The 24,274-nt window shown below is 36.2% G+C and overlaps 1 long non-coding RNA gene across 1 annotated transcript in view; it reads left to right on the top strand.

The window, feature by feature from the left end:
* LOC110740426 overlaps positions 1–21,853 on the top strand; it is a 58,592-nt gene extending 36,739 nt beyond the window's left edge. The window contains exons 5-6 of the long non-coding RNA XR_004180094.1: positions 12,668–12,731; positions 20,818–21,853. This is a non-coding gene — a long non-coding RNA (uncharacterized LOC110740426). The remainder of the gene's footprint in view (positions 1–12,667; positions 12,732–20,817) is intronic.
* The last annotated feature ends 2,421 nt before the right edge of the window (positions 21,854–24,274 follow it).

The raw sequence follows: 24,274 nt of genomic DNA, 5'->3' as shown, positions 1-24,274 counted from the left end.
TGTTTTCAACTGTATCGATAAATTCTCATGTTATTATGACTACAGACAATGTTGACTTAGAATGTGAGTGGACAAGATTGTTTCCCTTTTAACCAGAATCCATATAGCTTACAAATAATGAGAAAAATAAATGCCAGTGGGCTGGAAATGTGTGTACATTGGTTAGGTATTGTCTGCCTGTCTATAGAAGAGGGCAATTATAGCCAGAAGTGTAGTGCTAAACCTGAAGGCAAAGCAAAACGTTATTCAGAAGATAATAATGGCTTTGTTACTTGTGGTGACTCATCAAATGCTCGAGTCTCCCAGTTCACGCCCCCTCTCCAAATGTGTATCAGAGACAGACTGATCAATCCTTGTTCTGTGGCACCATCTTTTTTCTGGATTTCATCCGGCATTTATCCCAAACTTTGTGTAAGAAAAAAAAACTGTATTTAAAAAGTAGAGGAATTTGGGACATTTTTCCAGTTCCCTTAGCTGGAACCCATTATGCCCCTTTTATTATCTTGTTTGATTTTGTGTTTTCATAGACTTTTCTACAACATGTATTTACAAAATATCTTATGTTCTTTCCTACAGATGGCTAATTCCATCGATTAGGAGTTTCACTTAGTTCCAAGTCCTGCAGACCTACTCTTTGCATCCCTTTTAGTAGTGATTATTGCCCTCCCCTACCTCTACTCACATTTTAAAAAATGTAACAAGTCATTAGCTTATTTCATGGCCCTAGCATATTACAATTATTTCATGTAATATGTCTGAAGGCACAGCTCAAATAAATTTCACTTTTTATAATTACAAAGAACTATGCATCTCCAAATGTATTTCCTTACTTAATTCCTCATATCTGAATCTCGTTAGATTTTTATCTCACAATGTTTATCCATTCGAATAGCTCTTGTTCTGACATTGCACTTAATTCTGTATAAAATAAATGGGTTCCTTCAGTCTCTTAAAATTCATCTATTGTATCTCTTCATAGTTTGTTCTCTCTTTCATTATGCATGTCAGGCTGTCAGATTTCTAACATTACTGAAAATGAGGATCCTCTTTAAGAGTTGATGTGGTAGGTGAAGAGTCTAGTTTAGTTCTAATAATTTCTCTTTTTAAAAAATAAGCAATGTGTAAGATCTGAGATGAGTTATTTTGTATTTTAATCTTCCCCCAAAGAAGGTGTCTTATCCTAAAATCCTTCTTCAAGGACATTTTTTAAAAGGTTTTCACCTTTAAATGTAGCACAACATAAAGGTTTCACAGATTGATGGACATCATATTACAGTTCTGGCTGGAGTTTAATGCTGTTCCTTAGAGATTGCCCACTGCAGGATTTTCCCCTATATTTCCTTTATTTATTTATTTATTTATTATTATTATTATACTTTAAGTTTTAGGGAACATGTGCATAACGTGCAGGTTTGTTACATATGTATACTTGTGCCATGTTGCTGTGCTGCACCCATCAACTTGTCAGCACCCATCAACTCGTCATTTACATCAGGTATAACTCCCAATGCAATCCCTCCCCCACAGCCCCCATGATAGGCCCCGGTGTGTGATGTTCCCCTTCCCGAGTCCAAGTGATCTCATTGTTCACTTCCCACCTATGAGTGAGAACATGCGGTGTTTGGTTTTCTGTTCTTGCGATAGTTTGCTAAGAATGATGGTTTCCAGCTGCATCCATGTCCCTACAAAGGACACAAACTCATCCTTTTTTATGGCTGCATAGTATTCCATGGTGTATATGTGCCACATTTTCTTAATCCAGTCTGTCACTGATGGACACTTGGGTTGATTCCAAGTGTTTGCTATCGTGAATAGTGCCGCAATAAACATACGTGTGCATGTGTCTTTATAGCAGCATGATTTATAATCCTTTGGGTGTATACCCAGTAATGGGATGGCTGGGTAATGAAAGCTCATCTTAAAACAATCATAGCAAAGTAACCAACAACTGTTTCTTTGCATGGGTTTGGTATGTATATGCACAGGATTTGCTTACTCAAGTTCGTTCGTTCTTTCTTTCTTTCTTTCTTTCTTTCTTTCTTATTTTTTTTTTTTTTTTTTTACATGCTAAAGGTCAGTAAACATGATGAAGTAGTAGAGAGAAGTTCAACATTTACCTAGACACTCTTTTGTGAATGCCTCCTATTGTACACAGTTGTTAAAGCCACATAGTTCAAAGTATGTTCCCTCCTGCATCCTGATAGTCTATTAAACCTGTTAAAAGATGGCCCCAATATATATTAACTCAATAGTACAGCAGTTTTATTACCATGGAATATCATGAATTCCATTTATTCTAACCCAATTTGGAATATAAACTCTCATGTATCATCAATTTTTTTGGAAGTTTTCTTCAATCTAGCAAAATATGCTAGATTTGTGAATGTAGAAAATTATGATTCACAAGAAACTTATAATTTGTCTTATCTTAATAGTCTTTGAAAAGTCCCCATAATGCAAACTTGGCAACAAATGAATATTATTCACAAGTATGTGGCTGTTGGAATGAATCATAGATTTCCCCTCACTAAGTCCTGGCTAGTTCGGATTTCTAATGTGTTCAAAAACTATCATGTCTTGAATTTCTATTAGGTAAAAATTCCTTTATATAAGTTATGTTTCACTTTCACAGCAACCTTATGAGATTGAGAATCTTATACCTGTTTTAACTGAGGAGTCTTAGGGGTATTTCTGCAAAAATGAAGACCTAAAAGTGTCGACAGTAATTGATCAATTCCTTCTATCCCAAGATCTAGGGATTTGCCAAAAGCAAACACAATAATACCAACTCTCTGTTACTTAAATAATACAAAAGGTTTATTACTTTTAGCTAAAAGTTTTACACATATTTCAAGCAGAAATCTAACATAGCTTGTGGTGGCTTGGTAGACTCTGAGTGCCACCTGACATCCCTCTCTTCTTGTCATGGCGCTCCATGGGCCCGCATCAGGCCTCTGTAGTGTCCACCATAAAAATAACAAAAAAGACTCTGGTGCACTGGAAGTCAGCTAAAGTATAGAGCACGAATCTCTGGTGCTAGTGCCCCTAGTAGTTAGGGTAGATGTTTCCATATAGGTCACTTTTGTAGTTTCTGCTGAAGTGAGGGAGTAGAGCAGCTGCTACACAACAAAATGGCCTGTAGGCCTTATGTTCATGGGCAAGACCTAGGGTATCATGCAATCACTATTCTAATTCATAGGAAGTAAGAAGGAGGGCATGGTAATGAAGTTAGCCATTTGCTGTACCACAGACATAAAGGAAATATCTAGGATGGTTTTTTTCCATCGTAATAGCAGTCGGCATCCCAGAGTAGCATAGGAGTTAGTGGAATATAATCCAAAGAATAAACCCTTGTTATGTATCTTTTACTTACACATTTCCTTAGTTTCAAAAGCTGGGGCTTTGGTAACAAAGCCCATTCATATTAGTGCAAACAGTAGGGTGCATGTGCCTTCTAAGAATTTAAAATAGTAAATTCCAAGTTAAATTGTATGTGAGCATGTATATGGCTGTTAAGCATTTAAAGTAAGTCCTAGCCTATTTCAGTAACACTTAGTTCTTCAGTGTCATATAGCAATAAATGTCAAGGAATGAATTTGATTCCAAGTATTGGAAGACTATGTTTTAAGTTTTCTCTATTACAGCATACTGTTTCTGGGCAGTTTGATGCCCTGGAAGTTAGTTGTTTACATAGTTTTGAAGGTGAGAACCTTGATCTATAGATCTATGGTCTGATTCCCAATTTTGCTTATCCATAAATTTTATTTTGCTAGTGTATCCAGAATTAATTGGACCTAGGGAATGGAATAAGGCAGCTAAACTTACAAAAGGTTTACTTACAAATAGAAATGTCAATATATTGATTTGTAATGATTAATATAAATGCAAAGAGTACAAGAAACAAGTACCAATTGATCAATTCAGTTTTACTTCTGTAAAAAATTATATATTGGAAGCCAAATACAACACATTACTTAGAACTAATTGAAGTATGGGAAGGTGTATAATTGGTTTTAATTGCTACATGTCTAGTGCATGCATTTCACTATAGGAACTTATTTATTATTAGGATCACACCGTTGAGTGTTTGTGTCAATATGTCCACCCTATTAAAGGAAAAGGAGAGCATGTTATTTTGATTTAGGTAATTTTATCATCTAACGGCAAGAATTATCTGCTAGCCGGGAAGCAGACTTTTTTGGAGGAGGGGGCAAAGCGTCAATTTTAAATAGTAGCCATAGAAGTTAAATTATTATATTCCAGAAAGGTTTCTTAGATCAGTCAGACTTTGGGGAGGCAGAGGTAAAGCACAAGAGCAAAGTGTTGGAACCTGAGTATAGGTCAGTGGCAAAGAGATCAGTAGGCATCGAACTAAATAAAAGATTCTGATCAGAGTCACATGGCGCATACCTCACCATGGAGGTCCAAGAAATAGGCTCTCTGCCTTGTGATTGATAATCACATAATAATAAGAAAAATTTCATGCAGATGAAGTAGAGAATAACTAATAATAAATCTGTAATTGGTCTAGTGGGATTCCTTTTAGGGAAGAATTGAAAGAGGCTGGAGGGAAATATTTGTGTTGCAGACCAAGAATCAAGTCACAGGAGGAAGAATAAGTCTCAGTTATGAAAGTGTTGGCAGGAATCTGTGCACTCGGAAGTTAAAGAAGGGGAGATCCTTGTGGCACTGCTGATCTGCTGATTCGCCAACTAATTCAAGTCCAAGCTCTGATCTAGTCCCATCTATATTCATGAATGATGGAGCCATAGATTCAAATTGCCTTCTAGTCCTTTCATTAGCCCTTGCTGTTTGGGGAGAAAAAAAAAATCCTAAAATCGGGAACTTAGGACTGAGAAAGGTGTACCCACTTTCCTGTTTAGAGCAGCTTACATGGTCTTCTTTCTGGAGTGCCCTCCTTTAACTTCCTGTCACCTGGAAAGTGTGTCAGGGGAAGTAGACTGGAAGTCAACAAATTTAGTGATGCAACAGGTAGAATATCTACATATAGATTGCAGAGAAAAGAGTAGATCTGAAACAGCAAACTTGTAACAATATGCTTGACTCCTTAATTTGTTCAGAGATTGTTCTGGTGCTTCTCAACATTGCCACACCTAATTCCTCTTTTTTGTAAAAAAATAAAAATTTATTATTTTAATATGTCTTCTTTAATCCTGATATGCAGTTCATAGATAGCATAACCTATACAGTTGGTCTCCATAATATTTTATTTTAAATTTTAATTGGAATTCTATTTAAAATAGAAATCAAAGTAATTTGTAACAGCATCACATATGTTTCAAAGGTGCAAATGCATGGACATGACTACACTGAGAGAGCCGAGGAAGCGGTCAAATGTTTACCATGAATGTGATTGCTACGGATGCAGTTGGGTATAGATGCACCGTATTGCAACTCAGATTTTATGAGTGGCATTTCCAGGGATGTTGTGGTTTTACAAAATGGTAATCAACTCCTGGTAAATGTCCAGAGAAAGCACAATCTTTTCTCTATTTACACAAATGTTGCATTCCTAGAGTAGCCAATTTGTGTTAAACCCACACAAGAAAATCTTGTGCTTGCACTTAAAACAGTCACGTTATAGTTTTAGTAAATTATGAACAAGCATTTCATTGCTAAGAATGTCCTGTAAAATATCTGGATATCTTGAAGAGTTAGGGGCAATGCTTCAGTTGGGCAGGACTGCAAGTTCATTTCAGGACATCTAGTATCCATGACTCTTTTTTTTCTTTTTTAATTCATCATATATGTCCTATAATTTATTATTTATTTATTTATTTATTTTGAGATTTTTATTTTTATTTTTATTTTTTATTATTATACTTTTAAGTTCTAGGGTACATGTGCATAACGTGCAGGTTTGTTACATACGTATACTTGTGCCATGTTGGTGTGCTGCACCCATCAACTCGTCAGCACCCATCAACTCGTCATTTACATCAGGTATAACTCCCAATGCAATCCCTCCCTCCTTCCCCCTCCCCATGATAGGCCCCGGTGTGTGATGTTCCCCTTCCCGAGTCCAAGTGCTCTCATTGTTCAGTTCCCACCTATGAGTGAGAACATGCGGTGTTTGGTTTTCTGTTCTTGCGATAGTTTGCTGAGAATGATGGTTTCCAGCTGCATCCATGTCCCTACATGACTCTTAAATTAAATTCTCGGAGTGGCCATAACCATTATGATAACCAAAACATCCTCTCACCTTCAAATTTCCAAAGCACGAGAAGTCACTAAGAGGTCACTAGAAACAAGTTTTCTATGCATTTTGGAAATGCATTAATTTGGGGTAAGCTATACATAACTGTTTCAAAAATTTTTAGAAAACTGGAGTACTCTTATTTGCGCTATGAAACTTACCAAGTTATTTTTTAAAATTTAATTTCGACATGTGGTCAAAGATACAGATAAGGATAGGAGTGAGGAGTTAATAAAAAGCAAATACAGTCATGAGCCAGAAAGTTATTTATTTCTAAATTTTTGAGATGAAAGGAAGTGAAACAATTATAAGCACCAAGCCCTCTTTATAAGAAGATCCGGGTCAAAGCTAGATTGGAGACGTTGACGTGACAAGTGTCTGAGATCTGGCGAGTGGGTATTTGAGTGAAAACACAGGATTTGGGGACTAACACATAAGGTTGTCATGAACATGTTTTCTAGTAGCCCAAAGTCCAGGACTTTGACAGTGTAGGACTGACTGAGTGGGGAGGTCTTGGCTACTCCAGTGTGTGATACATTAAGGATCTTTAGGGATATGTCAAATCGCTTCTGCTGGGAACCTCTTTAGTTCTAGAATCTCTGTTGTCTCAGCTTGACGTCAGATGCTGATGCTGTTCTGATGACACTCTGGCTATTCCCTCAGAATCCACAGGCTGACCATGCTTCCTTGTTGCACACAGGAATGATATTCTGTGACCCCGATCAGGGGCCCCAAAACACATTAGCTCTCAGCCAGAGATATGATGTGCAAGCCAGCGTGGAACCAATAAGCAGACTCCTGCTCTGCTGAGCTGTCATCAAACCCAGTGGGAAGGCAAAGAGGCTGTTACCTGCTGCCTCCCTGCAGCCTGAATTTTCACTTACATCTGAAATTATTTCTCTTCCTTTACTCTTTGTGGTTCTTTTGTCCTTACCTCCAATCTCTTCCTTTTGTCCCTTAAAATTGTGCTAACAAATTAGGAAGATTAGGCTCAAATTAGATAAATAATGCTACCCTTTTTTTGTCATTGGGGTAATTACACCTCCTTATCCATCTCTTTCCCTTTGGGGGCATGTCCCTTATCCCCATCCCTGACCCTCATTTATTAGTTACTGTAGCTTACACTGGTTGTTAGGTTTTACTTACTCCCCTCCCACAGCCAGGTTCTTGCCAACCATCTACCATATACAATATTGCAGCTACAAGCTGTTCTCAGAAAATCCACTCAAAATAGCTGAGGAACAGCTGCTCCTGTGATATTTTCAAAAGAAAGAAATTTGTATTTGGCTTCATGGTCTAAGGGTCTGTTGGTTTTGCATAGAAAGAGACAAATGAAGCCCTTCACTCCAGCTGAAATTCTCTGTCCCTCATTCTCAGGCTCCTATTTCAGCAGAAGGATAAGTGGGCCAGGAAATGGAAAGATGGTTCTGGAAAAAGCATGCATCATTTGCTTGAGGGCTGTTCATTTACTTCTCATATTTTTGCAACTGATATTTACAAGTAGATTAACAAGAGTTGATTTGTGGGTACAAATTAGTGGGAAAAACAAGACCAGTTGAATCCAATTAGCATTTTTTGACTCATTTGTCACTCACCTAACATAACACTGGTGGAAACACTTTAATAATGCAGAGGAAATGTATCATTAATGTGTGGCACGCTGCTTCTACTCTTGAAATTTAAAGGCTTTGATAAATTGTGAGAGTGGAGCTAAGTATCCTTAAATTGTTTAGTTTGCTAGTAAAAGTCTCTTTTTATGTCTTTCTTCTCATACTTCCCCAGGAAGCATCTGAAAGAACAGTATGGTTGTCAGGTTTGGAACAGAACAATTAGATGTCAAGGATGCAATTAGTCTAAAATTAGCACATTAGGGACTCAAAATCATAGCATCTGAGACCACACAGCTATGAACTAGCAATTAAGAAACTTACTGTTTCCTGGGAAAACAGTATGTATTTCCTGTGAGATAGTATTTATTCACTGTAGAATTATGTTTCATTTAAGCACTTGAAGCCATATCTTGATTCTGGAAGAGCTGAAATGCATCTTTGAAGGAACACGCCTGTATTAGCAAGAAGGGGTGTGTATTAGCAACATTGTCCATTGCTTCTAAAGTCAATTTTATGCTGCAGATCAAGCAGAGCTACAAATAATCACACTTCTTGTCACATGCTGTGGGATCACATCAAGCATTATAAATTATTAGAGATTTCACATGGACATCATGTAATACCACAGGAGTTCCATTATGATCTACCATTAATTAACATCCACTGCCTATATTTCAAACTGCTATTGCTCTGTCACACCACAGGCTGTTATACCGACCATAAATGCTATCAATATTCCTGCATTTATCTAAGCTCCAACTGATTAAAATGTGATTTGTCCCATAATACCTTCTTAGTTTGATATGTGACTCAAGATTGCTGACCTCACATTACTTCTATCTCAAGTTGTCATGCAGTCAATTATACTGAATAACTGCAGGGCTTAAGAGCACAGAGGAGAACCCGTATTGGAAGGAAAACATTACTCCCATAATTTTAAGAGAGAAAAGAAATACTAGGATGAAGAGTGTGGGGGCTATTCTGCGCCAATGAAAACAAGTTGTAAAGTTATGAGTTTCCTGGGGCAGAACATAATTTAGTCTGTGCCTTGCAGTTTAATGAGTTAGGAGATCCCGGCAACTTTGGAGAGAAAGCCTGCTGGTTTACGTACTTTCTTGCATTCTTCTCTTTCTCTCTCTTCTTCTCTTTCACCAACTTAGTTATTGAATGTCTAATACATGCATTCCGTAGTGGACCAAGGAGAAGCCAAAGTTTTCAGTGTAACAGCAAACAATAAGCCCATCACATTGTGGTTCCTTCCGCTGGGTTCTTGGTCTGGCTGACTTTAAGAATGAAGCTGCGGACTTTTGTGATGGGTGTTACAGTTCTTAAAGATGGTGTGTCCAGAGTTTGTTCCTTCAAATGTTCAGATGTGCCCTGAGTTTCTTACTTCTGGTGGGTTCGTGGTCTCGCTGACTTCAGGAGTGAAGCTGTAGACCTTCACAGTGAGTGTTACAGCTCTTAAAGGTGGCGGGTCTGGAGTTGTTCGTTCCTCCCAGTGGGTTGGTGGTCTTGTTGGCTTCAGGAGTGAAGCTGCAGACCTTCCCGGTGAGTATTACAGCTCATAAAGGTAGTGCAGACCTAAAGAGTAAGCAGCAAAATTTATTACCAAGAGCGATAGAACAAAGCTTCCACAGAGTGGAACACTGGGAGTGGGTTGCCACTGCTGGTTTAGGTGGCCAGCTTTTATTCCCTTATTTGGCCCTGCCCACATCCTGCTGATTGGTCCATTTTACAGAGCACTGATTGGTCCATTTTACAGAGTGCTGATTGGTCCGTTTTTACAGAGTGCTGATTGGTCCATTTTAACAGAGTGCTGATTGGTGCTTTTATAAACTTTTAGCTAGAGACAGCGCTGATTGGTGCCTTTTTACAGAGTGCTGCTTGGTGCATTTACAAACCTTTAGCTAGACACAGAGCGCTGATTGTTGTGTTTTTACAGAGTGCTGACTGGTGCGTTTACAAACCTTTAGCTAGACACAGAGTGCTGATTGGTGCATTTTTACAGAGTGCTGATTGGTGCATTTACAAACTCTTAGCTAGACACAGAGTGCTGATTGGTGTGTTTACAATCCTTTAGCTAGACAGAAAAGTTCTCCAAGTCCCCACCCGACCCAGAAGCCCAGCTGGCTTCACCTCTCAACACCACTAGATTAAATAGTAGTGTGAAAAAGTTAATACAACTTAACAAATAATTTTCTTTTACTATAAAGGTATTTGCTAAATATTAGAGTTTCATAGACTATTATGATTAAGGATTTTTTTAGTGATAACCTAGTCTAACATTACATAAGAAAAATGGGACAAAAATTAGCAAGTAAATGGTTGGAGTAATACCAAAAGTTAAGGCACTAGAAAATCAGGACTTGAGCCCCATCTCTTAGAACTTGGCTAGCAAATGTTTTGCCTCTTACACATGCTTTTATAATTTGCTATCCTAAAAAGACAATTGCAATTGCAAGACAGACAAATTTTATACCATATAGTTTAAGCACTTATTTTCCTTTAAGCAAAATACACTAATAGAGAAACTATGAAGGCAGAATGCAGTGGCTGATGCCTGTAATCTCAACACTTTGGGAGGCGGAGGCAAGTGGATTGCTTGAGCTCAGGAGTTTGAGACCAACCTAGGCAACATGCTGAAACCCTATCTCTACAAAAAATACAAAAATTAGCCAGGTGTGGTGGCATGCGTCTATTATGCTAGCTACTTAAGGGCTGAGGCAGGAGGATCGCTTGAGTGAGGGAGGTTGAGGCTGTGATGAGCCGTGTTCGCATTATTGTACCCCACCCTGAGTGACAAAGTGAGACTCTGTCAAGAAACAAATTACGGAGATGTTAACCCCTTAAGCCTTGTGTAATGGAAAAAGTCACAAAACTACAAAGGGAGCAAACAATACATGATTTGAGACAAAACACTGAAATTTGAAAAGTTTTTGAACTGCAAAGTGAGTCTCTCTAAGCTACAGTTGCTCACTATTATGGAGCATAGTAGGGCTTAAATGTGTCTTCTAAAGTTCATGTGTTAGAAACTTGATCCCCAGTGTGGAAATGTTCAGGTGATAGAGACGAATGGCAGGTGTTTGGATCATAGAGGTGATCCCCTATTGAGTTGATTAATGCTGTTTTTGTGGGAGGGGCTTCCTTGTAAAAGTGGACTTCAGCCCCCTTCTCTCTCTCTCTGTCTCACACACACACACACACACACACACACACACACTCAATTTCCATTATGGAATGACATAAAAAGAAGGCCCTCACCCAAGGCTGGCCCCTTGGTTTTGGACTTCTCAGCCTCCAAAACCGTGATAAATAAATTGCCCTTTTTAATAAATTGCTCAACCTCAGCCATTCTGTTATAAGAACAAAAAACGTACTAAAACAGAACACAAGGACGTTGTTTGGGGATGAGCTTTTTCACTTGTCTATCAGATAAGCTCCCTCACACGGTAAGAAAACCATTTGCATAAAACTGTTTTTGTGTTAAAAATGTACAAATGGTCAAACACTTAAAAGTTCTAGTGTTAAAAAGCAATGGCCCTTTGATGTTTTCTGAATGCTTGTCAGATAATGAAGTTATTGCCTGATCAGGCTGGAGAGGTTAATAAAGAGTATAGGGGTTCAGGGTTGCTTACAAATGACAGGAGGGCTGGCTGTATCCAGTCTATGAAGCCCTTATTAAGAAAAAGGAAGTCCCAGAAAAATAAATGGCATTTAGTGTTATGGTCTTTATAGATCCTTTACTTAGTTTTTGTGAGGTAAAACTCAACTTAGGATATTTTATTCTCAATGTATCCAGGCATCTTTACCAGCTCAGAATCAAATGTAGAGTTCTGCAATAGATAAAGCCTGCATTGTAATTAGATGAGCTGCCAAGCAAAGTCCTCAGTGGTGTCTGATTGGTGAACAGAATCCTGGATTTCTAGAAATTCGGAGTGGGCTGAACCAATAAACCTCCACACACCTCATATACCCTGGGACAAGTTCTGAGAAGAGAGCCAGAAACCACTATGCAGTGCGGGTCTGGGCAGAGACAGGAGTTTTCTCCAATGGGTGGAAAGAAAAAATTTGACAAAAGGAACAATCCTGGAGTTCCCAGGAGGCCACAGTGATCTCTTTATAACATACTCTAGATAGTTTTACCCATAGTACAAGTTTCAAAATGACAGTTTTCAACTTTGATATTAGCTTTTCTTATTATTTTGCTTCAAATGACATTTTTTAAATAATAGGTGTAAATATATATACTGAATTTTTATATATATTACATAATTTAGTAATTAGAGAGTTTATTTTTTCTGAAAAATAATCAAGCCCCACAGCTGGATAGTATATTTTCATAGATTTCTCAGTTAACCTTCATAGAGAAAAGTTCTGTTAGAGTTTTATGCTACCCTCAATGATGCCTCCTGGTAGCAGCTGAGCTGGGGTTAATTCCCAAAGTGAAATAAAGTAGTCTCTGGGCAATATGCCCTACAAATCTAGCTTAGTTGGTGATTACAAGTGTCATGCTCATTATCTTCTTTTTTTCATTCAAACAAATAAATATAGCATTTAAATATCAGGCAAGTTTAGAGAAATTTGTTTTTGTTTACTTATTTAAGGCTGAAGAAAGGGCTCAGATGAAGTCACAAAAAAATTAATATACATTTGCCCAACAAATATTTAGTGAGTACTTTTTTTTCCAGAACTGTGATTGTTCAAGATATAATATATTTCTATATTAGGGTTACTTTTCCTTTTTTAAAATTAAACTTATATCTCAGGAAGTATTTTAGGATGAAATGAATAAAATAAGAAAAGTATTATACATTTAATTTTTTTTTTTTTTTTGCATGAGGAACTTTCTGATAAACCCAGGAGATGGCAGGAATTGAAGAATAAAAGGAAGGATGAAAGCAATGGTAAGGGGGCATTGACTAGATCTTTGTGGAAATGCCATGTTGTTCAGCTGGCATCAGCTTCCTGGGTAGCTCAAATAGCTCTGCAATCTCAAGATTGATGGCTTCCTTGTGTTCCTTTCACTTAGAATAACAGTGAGTCATTGGGCTCAGCTCCAGCTTTAAGCAGAACTTTGGAAAGAACATTTCTTGTAGGGTTTAGTCGTTTTGCTAATGAATCACATGGAACTCTCTTATGGTTAGAGGGCCCCCAATGAGGAAGGATATTGGACCAGTTGGATAAAGGAGTTTGAGGAATCAGAGACATTCCTCATAAGTGAGGCTATATACTTGTAGAAATGTATTCAATCTGTGCACAATCTAGGTGATACATTTTTTAAAATTATTTCTAATCCTGGGGCTGTAGGAAATAGTAACCGGAGGGCTAAGGGAGTTACATTGCCATTGCACTGCTCATCTCCCTGTAAGATCCTCCCCTGAAAAAGCAAATTGGACTTTTGGGTTCATCCCGCTTCTTGACAGACTAAGTGAGCCATATTGAAAATGGCATTTTGTTTTTAAAAAAGATATTAGTTATTATGCAAAAGGGCAAAACTCCTGGTGGAAAAATAAGCATTGACAATCTTGAGGAGATTTCTTCAGAGGCCGTTCTATCACCTTCAGATGTTGGCCATTCCTTGGAGGTGGTCTTGACAAGACACTAGACCACATTCCTTTCGCTTTTATGTAACCGAAACATCATGATAGATGTGATAATCTTCTAATCTTTTTGGAGTTCTGATGAACACCTTTCCCCAAATAAGTCTGAGCTCTATTTGTCAGGTGACCAGGAGAACTGCCCAGACATGTGTTAACTGGAAATCAAGCTTTGGCTTGTGGTTTTTTCATTAGCCAAAGTTGAAATTCAAAAGGGGTTTCTTGTCACAGATGGCATGGGGAAACCTGGAGCACATTATGTCAAGTGACATAAAACCCAGTCACAGAAGTACAAATACTATGTGATTCCACTTACATGAGGTATCTAAAATAGTCACACACATTGAGGTTGCCAGGGATTGGGGGTGGGGAAAGTAGGGAGTTGGTCAATAGGTATAAAGTTTCAGTTGTTCTAGATGAATACCTTCAAAGTATCTGCTGTGCAAAATAGTGCCTATAGTTAACATCATGGTATTGTGTACTTCAAAGAGTGTGTTAAGAGGGTAGATCTCATGTTAAGTGTTCTTACCACAAAATAAAAGAAAAACAAATACAAATGAACAGAAACTTTTGGAGGTGTCAGATATGTCTATTACCTTGATTGCAGTGATGACATCATAGGAATTGCCATATGTCCAAACTCATCAAATTATATACATTAAATACATGAAGTTCTTTGTGCATTATTCATACCCCAGTAAGCTGTTAAGTATTTTTTTAAAAGATATTGGTTGAATGAATAAATGAATTAATGAATTCAGTAGCCATTGATTATAATGAGTCAGATTTTGTGGCAGGTCCCTGGAATATAGAATTAAAGAAGACAGTCACCAACATCAAGGGAAAGTGATTGAGACACACATAAAAATGCGTAATTGCAGTACAGAGTGATCGGTGTTAAAATAGAAGCTGACGGTAGAGCGCTGAAGAGTAAGAGTAATAGCCCAGTGAATCAGGAAATAATGCCACAGGAAGGAAACTTTGAGCTGGCATTTGGTCTTTTAATTAAGGCAACACTAATTTCACCATATCATTACTTTCAAATTGTTTCTATGTTACGTCTGTCAGTTGCTTTTGTAGGCTAACATATTGGCTAGGAGTTAAGCCATGGCGTTAAAATGCGTTCTGATGTGATTGTATTCGTTTACCAGTTGAAGAAACATTGTTGATACCATAGTTTATTTTCTGTGACTTTCCAAATTTTTTAAACTTTGAAAATCACCCAAACTATATCAAGAAATCTATAGTATGTCTATAAACTTAGAATATCTAACAAAAGACATCAATTGTTTTAATATAATCATCCTTTCCCTTTTCTGATAGCTTCTATTTTCCTGGACCATCATGCACTTCAGGTTTTAAAATACATTTCCATAGAGTTGAAACAGATTATTTTGATTTCCTTGCTATGATTCATTCTCATTACCAATTATAATTTTGTGATTTTGTGCTTTTCCCTGTATTTTTAAGTTCATATGTTTATTTTTTCAAATAACAAAATTCTGCATATGTTTATAAAAGTTTTTGTTTTGTTTTATTAATTTCTGCTTGTATATTTGTTATTTCTCTCCTGCCAGTATATTTTGGTTGATTTTGCTTATGTGTTTTCAAACTTTTTATGTGGAGTACTTATTTCCTTTAAAAAAAAAATCCTTTTTAAGCCTCCAGATTCTTTTGTGAGCATAGTTGTAGCCATTTTCCATATTGTGTAATTTTTATACTTTTATTCAAATTTTTTTATTTATATTTATTTTTTGCTGTTATAAAAGCATTGGTTCATTCTCATCAATATTGCTGATATTCTGATGGTTCAAATTGGCCAGCATGGCCCTCTCCTTACAGTAGGTAATCTGCAGACTCACTGGCTCACTGGGGGCAAAGGGAGGGGTCCTAGCTGAGCCCAGGGTGGGGACAATGACTCTTCAGGCAGGCGGTCTGTCCCATGTGAAAGAGGCATGGGTGGGTGGGGCCACCAGGGAAGCAGAGTTGGGAGAAACCGCCTCAGTGTCTTTTATTTTTCCCCATCTGTCAATGATTCTCCACGTATATTTCCAAGTTTCAGGTTAAAGTGTTTTCCTCTCAATTTCTGTCATGAATTTGTAGTGTTGTTTCATATTATTATAAATTACAGACTGTTTCTCTAGGACTTATTTGAATTTATTGCAAGTTTTGTTATATTGCCTAATTTAGAAAATGTTTTAATGACATTCATAAAAGGCAAATATCTTCTTTATTAAATGTGTTATTTTGTTCTACTTATTATTTATTAATATAAATAAAATTACCTCATTTTGCCAAAATTTTCAAGTACTTTTGACCTGCCTGTGGTATATTCTCAAGGTATATGGAAACTCTTTGGAAGAATCAAAAGACTACGCAGTCCAGGACCACTGAAGAATACTTGTCAGCACTCTAAAGATTTTAAGAGGTTTTGAAAGAAAAAGGATTGGTGTCCAAATAATTTTTGAATGATTTGAGGTTAACAAAAATTAAAAATTATTTTTTTCTGAGTTTCTAAAGGTCTTTAATATGTTAGCATGAATTGAGTATCTTTAAGATGTAGCTTTTTAATATAAGTTTTCCAAACTAATTTTGTCATGAAAAGTTGTTTTGTGGGACATCTCAAGTGAAGTGACTGGATTTCATTGGAAGTTTTTAATGAGGCAATAGAAACTAGGAAGCGTATGGTACATCTAGTTCTAGATCCCTGAGGAATCGCCATACTGCTTTCCATAATGGTTGAACTAGTTTACAATCCCACCAACAGTGTAAAAGTGTTCCTATTTCTCCCTCCTCTCCAGCACCTGTTGTTTCCTGACTTTTAATGATTGCCATTCTAACTGGTGTGAGATGGTGTCTCATTGTGGTTGATTTGCATTTCTCTGATGTGTGTTGATGAGCATTTTTCCTGTGTCTGTTGGCTGTATGAATGTCTTCTTTTGAGAAGTGTCCTGTTCATATCCTTTGCCCACTTTTCGATAGGGTTGTTTGTTTTTCTTGTAAATTTGTTTTGAGTTCTTTGTAGGTTCTGGATATTAGCCCTTTGTCTGATAAGTAGATTGCAAAATTTTTCTCCCATTCTGTGAGTTGCCTGTTCACTCTGATGGTAGTTTCTTTTTGCTTTGCAGAAGCTCTTTGGTTAATGAGGATTCCCATTTGTCAATTTCGGCTTTGCTGCCGTTTGCTTTGGTGTTTTAGACATGAAGTCTTGCCCATGCCTATGTCACGAATGGTATTACCTAGGTTTTCTTCTAGGGTTTTTATGGTATTAGGTCTAGCATTTAAGTCTCTAATCCATCTTGAATTAATTTTCATATAAGGAGTAAGGAAAGGATCAGTTTCAGCTTTCTACTTATGGCTATGTAATTTCCCAGCACCATTTATTAAAATAGGAATCCTTTCCCCATTTCTTGTTTTCTCTCAGGTTTGTCAAAGATCAGATGGCTGTAGATGTGTGGTATTATTTCTGAGGACTCTGTTCTGTTCCATGGGTCTATATCTCTGTTTTGGTACCAGTACCATGCTGTTTTGGTTACTGTAGCCTTGTAGTAAAGGATTATAAATCATGCTGCTATAAAGACACATGCACACGTATGTTTATTGCAGCACTATTCACAATAGCAAAGACTTGGAATCAACCCAAATGTCCGTCAGTGACAGACTGGATTAAGAAAATGTGGCACATATACACCATGGAATACTATGCAGCCATAAAAAAGGATGAGTTTGTGTCCTTTGTAGGGACATGGATGCACTGGAAACCATCATTCTTAGCAAACTATCGCAAGAACAGAAAACCAAACACCGCATGTTCTCATTCATAGGTGGGAACTGAACAATGAGATCACTTGGATTCAGGAAGGGGAACATCACACACCGGGTCCTATCACGGGAAGGGGGTAGGGGGGAGGGATTGCATTGGGAGTTATACCTGATGTAAATGACGAGTTGATGGGTGCCGACGAGTTGATGGGTGCAGCACAGCAACATGGCACAAGTATACATATGTAACAAACCTGCACGTTATCCACATGTACCCTAGAACTTAAAGTATAATAATAATAATAATAATAATAAAACTCAAAAAAAAAAAAAAGAAACTAGGAAGCGAAGAGACCTTTTCAAAGCTGTGAACTTAATTGACAAACTTTGGATCTAATGTTCTGGCAGTGCCAGTATTTCCATATCAAGTGTATCAATAGTTGGCTAAATATTGCCCATCAAATTACATGGAAAAAGAGTGAAACAACTTAGTCAGCAATCTGAACTGGATCTAGTCTAGCAATCTATTAAATTCCAATTGATAGCCTGTATCATGATGGCTCAATTTTTTCAACTGCTTCTGACCAACTGTGGGACATCATCCACAAGTGAATTTTCATTCCACACTATAACTGAAAATTCATTTATTCAGTTAAATATTAATTGAGCTCCTGTGACGTCTTAAGCACTGTTAGTAATAAACAGGACAGTTTATGCTCCCTTCTTGGAGCTCATATGCTCCAATAAATAGACAATAAATAGGAAAATATAAAAATTTTAAAAAGTTATGAATACAAATTATGTTTCTGGTGGGTTACTTCAGACTGGTGGACATGGAAAATATCTCCATATTCAGGAATGTGCTTTGAAAACGATATCTTAATTTTGCTCTTGAATTAGTCCACTTCTTCCTGATGCTGATACTCAAGCAGCTGTTTCCTAATGACTGGGTACAGAAAACCTCACCATGCTGGCTGATGGCCTCAGATCAAGCGTAAGAGCATGAGGAGGTTCAGAAAATTGTTTGACACAAATGTGTACTAAGTAGATGCAGTGTCTGCTTCACCTGAAGATGAGAAGTAATAGTTCTATTTAGGGAATATTTTTTATTCTGCCTTGTTCAATGGGGACAAATGCTGCCTTAATTTTTAAATTGACATGTGAAATTAAATGTATATGGAAACATATGTTTATCGCAGAGAAAATTAATCATTTGAACGGGTACCTAACAGAGCCTTTAAGAAAAAAAAAATAAGAGTTGGGGTTTCACTGTGTTGCCCAGGCTAGAGCTGAATTAACAGGCTCAAGTGATCCTCCCATCTGACCCTCCCAGGTAGCTAGGATTACAGGCGCCTGCCACCATGCCCTGCTAATTGAGCTTTTTAAATGATTGGTCATAGCAAAAATAGTTCTGTTTGCCCTGTGTGCTCATGTCATTTATCATTCATTATGTGGCCCTGATTAAGTTGAAATCAGACTTTAATATACATTTTCAAAAAAGGGTAAAAGAACATAGATTAAAGCACATTTCAAGATCTACCTATCTATCTGTCTATATACTAGATCTCACACAATTGTCATAGAAAAGTACACAAAATTGCATTCCAGTGTAAAATTCTATGTCACATTGTTCTCTGTTTTAAACATAAGCTTATTATTCTATTTCTATATTTGTGTATTTATTGATTTATTGAATAGTAAATAGTCCTGCTATACATATTATATATGTATTATGCATATATATTTCATGTAAAATAATCCCCACAACAAGTAATTGTTACTGGCACTATTGTTTTTGAGAGGAAAATGCATTTATAAAGGAAGGCACAGTATATATAAGGTTTTGATTTGCAAAAAGCCATGTGCAAATATCATTTCTAAATATATTAAACATTTGGCCCCAGGCAAATAATAATATTTTATAGGATGGAGGAAATATGGAGAGTTATTATTTTTACAAATATACAAGAAGCTGTCTGATCTTGAGTCACTTTAAATGCTCATTTTGCTCTTAATGAGTAAAAATGTTCTTCAAATAGTAATTTATAATTTGTATTTCTTCTTTTGTGTATTTTCTGTCAATTCATTTTGTCAAATGTTTTCCCACTATTGGGATTCATGTCCTGTTTCTTTTCATTTGACAAAGCTCTACTTTGCCATTTGTGTCACAGGTTGTAAATATTTATATCAAATTATAATTTGCTTTTTGGTTTCTTTACATATTTAACCCACTTGAGTAAATAAAAGTAAGGAAGCTCTAAAATGTAAGGTTATTTTTTGTTGCTAATTATGATTTCTGGCTTTAAATTTGTTAAAGAGTCATCTATGTGTTCTTCTATTTCTTTTAGGGTTTCGTATTTTACATTTAACATTTACTATGCAGAAATCATTTTATCTTTTTTCCCAATTGTTCACCAGGAGACATAAGCTTATTATTCTATTTGTATATTTATTGATTTATTGAATAGTAAATAGTCCTGCTATATATATTATATATATATATTGTGCATATATATTTTATGTAAAATAATCCCCACTCTTTTTTTTTGAGACAGAGTCTTACTCTGTCACCCAGGCTGGAATGCAGTGGTGCAATATCAGCTCACTGCAACCTCCACCTCCCGGGTTTAAACAAGTCTCCTGCATCAGCCTCCCAAGTAGCTGGGACTACAGGCACGCACCATCACACCTGGCTAATGTTTGTATTTTCCGTAGAGACGGGGTTTCACCATGTCAGCCAGGATGGTCTTCATCTCTTGACCTCCTGATCTGCTGGCCTCGTCCTCCCAGTACATTTTTTTTTTTTTTTTTTAGCTAAACTTGTACATTTATTTTTTAAAATAAACTCAGATTATATTGGAAAATTTCCTGCAACTCATAGTAATTTTTTTCTCTAGTTATTCAAGAATTATGTGTATATTCTAAAAAATAATTTATTCTTTACCTAATGGTGTGTAATAAATTATAGTTTTGGATTTATTGTAATAAATTATCTTTGCATTACTCTAAATATGCTTTTTTGATCATGGGTCCAGGTAGTAATATTGTTGGTAAACTCTAATAGTATTTTACATTTATTCATATTAGATTGTTCACAGTTTTCTATGTTTTGGTGCTATAAATTTCTAATATACTGGTTGCAATCGATTATAAATATGATTTGAAACTCCCAATATTTACGCCTTATGAATCATTATATAGCATGGGTATTATAAATGGACATGAGTAATGCAAGAATTTATTTTAAAATTGATATTGACATTTATTTTAGATATATTCTTTGACAACTAATTTTTTCAATATCTAACATTTATTTTCCTATTCATGTTTCTAATTACTCTTAATTTAATTTTAGTTGTATATTATGAATTTCATCGATATAGTCACATATATAGTATGAAGTCATAAGTTACTTCTACAAATGTATGTTTATTCCCCCATTAACATTAATTTTTAAATTAAGATTTTTCTATTTTTGCCTGATTTGTTCTGTTTTCTTGTTTGTCCCTCAAATAATAACCTTTTGGTTATATTCACAAACACCAACCTTTTAGTTTTAGGTTTTAATATTTTAATTTTACTTTTCTGAATTTATATTTTCTTGTTTTTTGTTTTGTTTTGTTTTTTGCAGTTTTTAAGTTTTTCTGTCTTCATCCCAAGATTTTATATCGCTGGATTTAATTTGCTGATATTTTGTGGGAATTTTATGTTGGCGTTCCTGAGGGATATTCATCTACAGTTTTATTGTTTTCAATGGCTCTTTTGCTTTCTGGGCAATTTTGGTCTCATAACAAGAGTTGGTAAGCATTCCCCCTTCTCACACTTTCTGGAAGGGTTTGTGTAGAATTGCATTATTTGTTCTTTAAACGTTTGGCAGTATACACTAGTGACACAATCTAGGTTTGAATTTTTCTTTGTTGGAAGTAACGTAGCAACTTCTACTTTGCTATTATTTGATTATTCTCTAATATCTAAGCTTGCTTTTTTATTTTCAAACTTTCTGGATCATTTCTTCTTTCACTTATTCCTTTTTAGATCCTATGCAATTGGTTTTGACTGATTGGTTTCTATCTTAATCTCATTATTTTCCTATTTTACTGAATAAGCTAAATTGTTTAGCTATTCAAATTTGCTGTCATAACTAATTATATAGTCTTATTTTGTCACTTTTTAAACTTTAATATGTATCTGCAATTGATTCCTTAGATTTGTGTGTTATGCTATGTAAACTGTTTTCTTTCCCTTGGTTGTATTTAATTATTTGGAATTTTCATCACATTTTTAATTATCTCACTATCTTTGTTCATTAAATATTGCTACAACTAATTAGGTGTAATATTTAATTCTCAGAGTCATAACAGTAGCATAGTTTAACTGCTTATTGCCTTCTTGTTTTATGATATAATTTTAATTTTTTGTGTAATTATTGTTAAATTATACTTTTTGTCTTATTTCTTTAAAGAAATACTTACAACACTTGGATTTTTTCTTGAGATGGAGTCTTGCCCTGTTGCCCAGGCTGGAGTGCAGTGGTGGATCTTGGCTCACTACAACCTTTTGATCAAGCCATTTCATCAAGGGTTCAAGTCATTCTCCTGCCTCAAGCCTCCTGAGTAGCTGAGATTACAAACATGCGACACCACACCGGGCTAATTTTGAATTTTAGTAGAGACAGGGTTTCATCATGTTGGCCAGGCTGGTCTCAAACGCCTCACCTCAAATGATCTGCCCACCTAGGCCTCCCAAAGTGCTGGGATTACAGGCATGAGCCACCACACCTGGCCCACATTAACTATATTTCCTGATGATTAAATCTATATTTCAATGGTTTTAATGCTTTCTTTCAGTTGCTTTATGTTGCAGTAACCCATTACATTTTATTTTTATTTAATAAATCTCATTTCTGTAATATATTTTGAGTACTTTACTAATACATAGTTGGTAAATAGTAATGAAGACTTTCTTATGTGATAATTTTTTCTTCAGGTGCCAAGTTGCATGAACCACAAATTAGCTCAACATATAATTTCTGGCAATAACTTTTTCTCATTGAAGTTCTATAGACTTTGAACCATTACTGGGATCTTACATTATGGGAAAAAGTCTGATAAGAGGTCAAAGTGTCTTCTTTTGTGAATAAACTGATTTTAACACTTGGTGTATGTACCAGTGAAGGTCTCTAGAGCATAGTAAACCCTCTTAGCTTGTATTAATTTAGGCCCCCACATAGGAATATTTTCTTCTATTATATTTTATTATTATCTTTTTTAAAAAAAATGGTTTTGCCCGAGGAACACCAAGGATCCATCTGTATGTTTTTGGTTGGGCTATCCACCTTATCTATTATAGCCTTTATTATTTGTGTGATTTGTTCTTCATAATCTATATTCTGCAGGATTTTTTTCAAGCATTTCATCCATAACATGGTTTTATTTTTTTCTGCTATTTCTTGTTAAGGACTAGTATTGTCTAGTTGTTTTTCTTTTTAATCTCAAACTATTTTTTTTTTTCTTCAACAAATGTTTGAGTGCATTCTATTGCCCTAGGAACACCAGTTAACAAAATGGTCAAACATCCTTGCACTGAGGGAACTTATATTCTGTGGCTAGAGAGAGATTTAAAAAAAAAAACATAAATGTGTAATATATCAGACGGTAGTATTTAGGAGAGAAAAAAGTAGGTAAGAAAGCTGGGGAGTGTTATGACTGGAGATTGGCCTCATCCCAAAGGTAAATTTTGAGCAAAAACTTGAAGGAGTTGAGCAAACAATGTGATGACAATATCTAAATAAAGAGCATTGCAGATAGAGGAAGAAGGAAAAATGTTTGAAGATGGGATGGTGTCTAACTTGTTCCAGTGATAGCAAGGAGGCCAGGGATTCTGGAGCAGGAAGACCAAAGGTAAGAGTAATATAAGAACAAAGAGTAACAGAGATGCTGACTGTGTAGGGCTTTCTAAAGCACAGTAAGAATGCAGCTATCTAGCCATCTAGCTATCTCTCTGTGTCCCTACCTGTCACTCACTCTTGAAAGGTAAATTAGATGTGATACTCATTCTAAAATAGTGCATATGAATTCTGCTTGTGTTCCCTCAAAAATTATCAAAATGCTACTGGAATTCTCTCTTAAATCTTAAGCTGGAGCACTGATAAATAATCAGACTAAAAGGAATGTGATAGGAGCTAGAACCATGAATCAATCCAAGTGTTTACCTCTACATGGCAGTTTCTTCACTGTTTTTATGGACGCACTGTACCAAGGACCAACTTTCCATTTGGGTCCAGCCTGGAATTATGTTGCATGGTGAGATGTTTCTCTTTCCAGGTCTTGTTGTCTGCCTTAGGAAATAGCTTCAGTAGCATGAGGGAGAAGCTCTGTCCCAGGACAACCCTATTATTCCCAGGTTTGGAGTGGCCACTAACTGCTGTTGCGGCAAAGCAATCTCCTCAACCCTCACCCCATATTCTTTCTTCACTTGGTCATTCAAATTAAGAGCTGTGTTTAAATTTACTTTCTTCATTTCCAATGTCATTGTACTTCCTTCAAAGGAGGAAGAGCAAAAAAATGGCTTTTAGTGTTTTCTATAATTGTGGGAAGAACTCTTAAAGCTTGTGTAATGTTTATTCTTGAATTTTTTGTTTTCTGGATGGTATCTTCCAAAGTTCACAGCAATATCATTTAGATGTTTAAGTTGAATTCTGTTGTATGAATGTGTGTACGTGTAGAGGGATTGAGGGTGGTAGATAAAGCAATATAAGGATAGTTAGGCATTCATATAAAAGTTTGTATTAGTTTTCTATTGCAGCATAACAAATCAACATCATTTTAGCGGCTTAGAGCAACACATTTATTATTTTAGAGTTTCCATAAGTTGCAAATCTGGGCACAGCTTGACTGGGTCCTATTAGCTGCTTTGTGTCCTGTAAAGCTGTAATCAAGATTTTTATTAGGCTGCATTCTCATCTAGTAGCTTGATTGGGGAAGAGTTGCTTCTAAGCTTATTCAAATTGTTGGAAGAATTCATTGTCTTGTGACTGTGTGAGGGCACCAGCTCTTCAGTGGTTGTTATCTTTATGCCAAACTCAGGTC

Source organism: Papio anubis, chromosome 19 (genome assembly GCF_008728515.1).
Source record: "Papio anubis isolate 15944 chromosome 19, Panubis1.0, whole genome shotgun sequence".
NCBI lineage: Eukaryota > Metazoa > Chordata > Mammalia > Primates > Cercopithecidae > Papio > Papio anubis.
The sequence above is the reverse complement of the archived record's forward strand: the minus strand, read 5'-3'. Positions and strand labels throughout refer to the sequence as shown.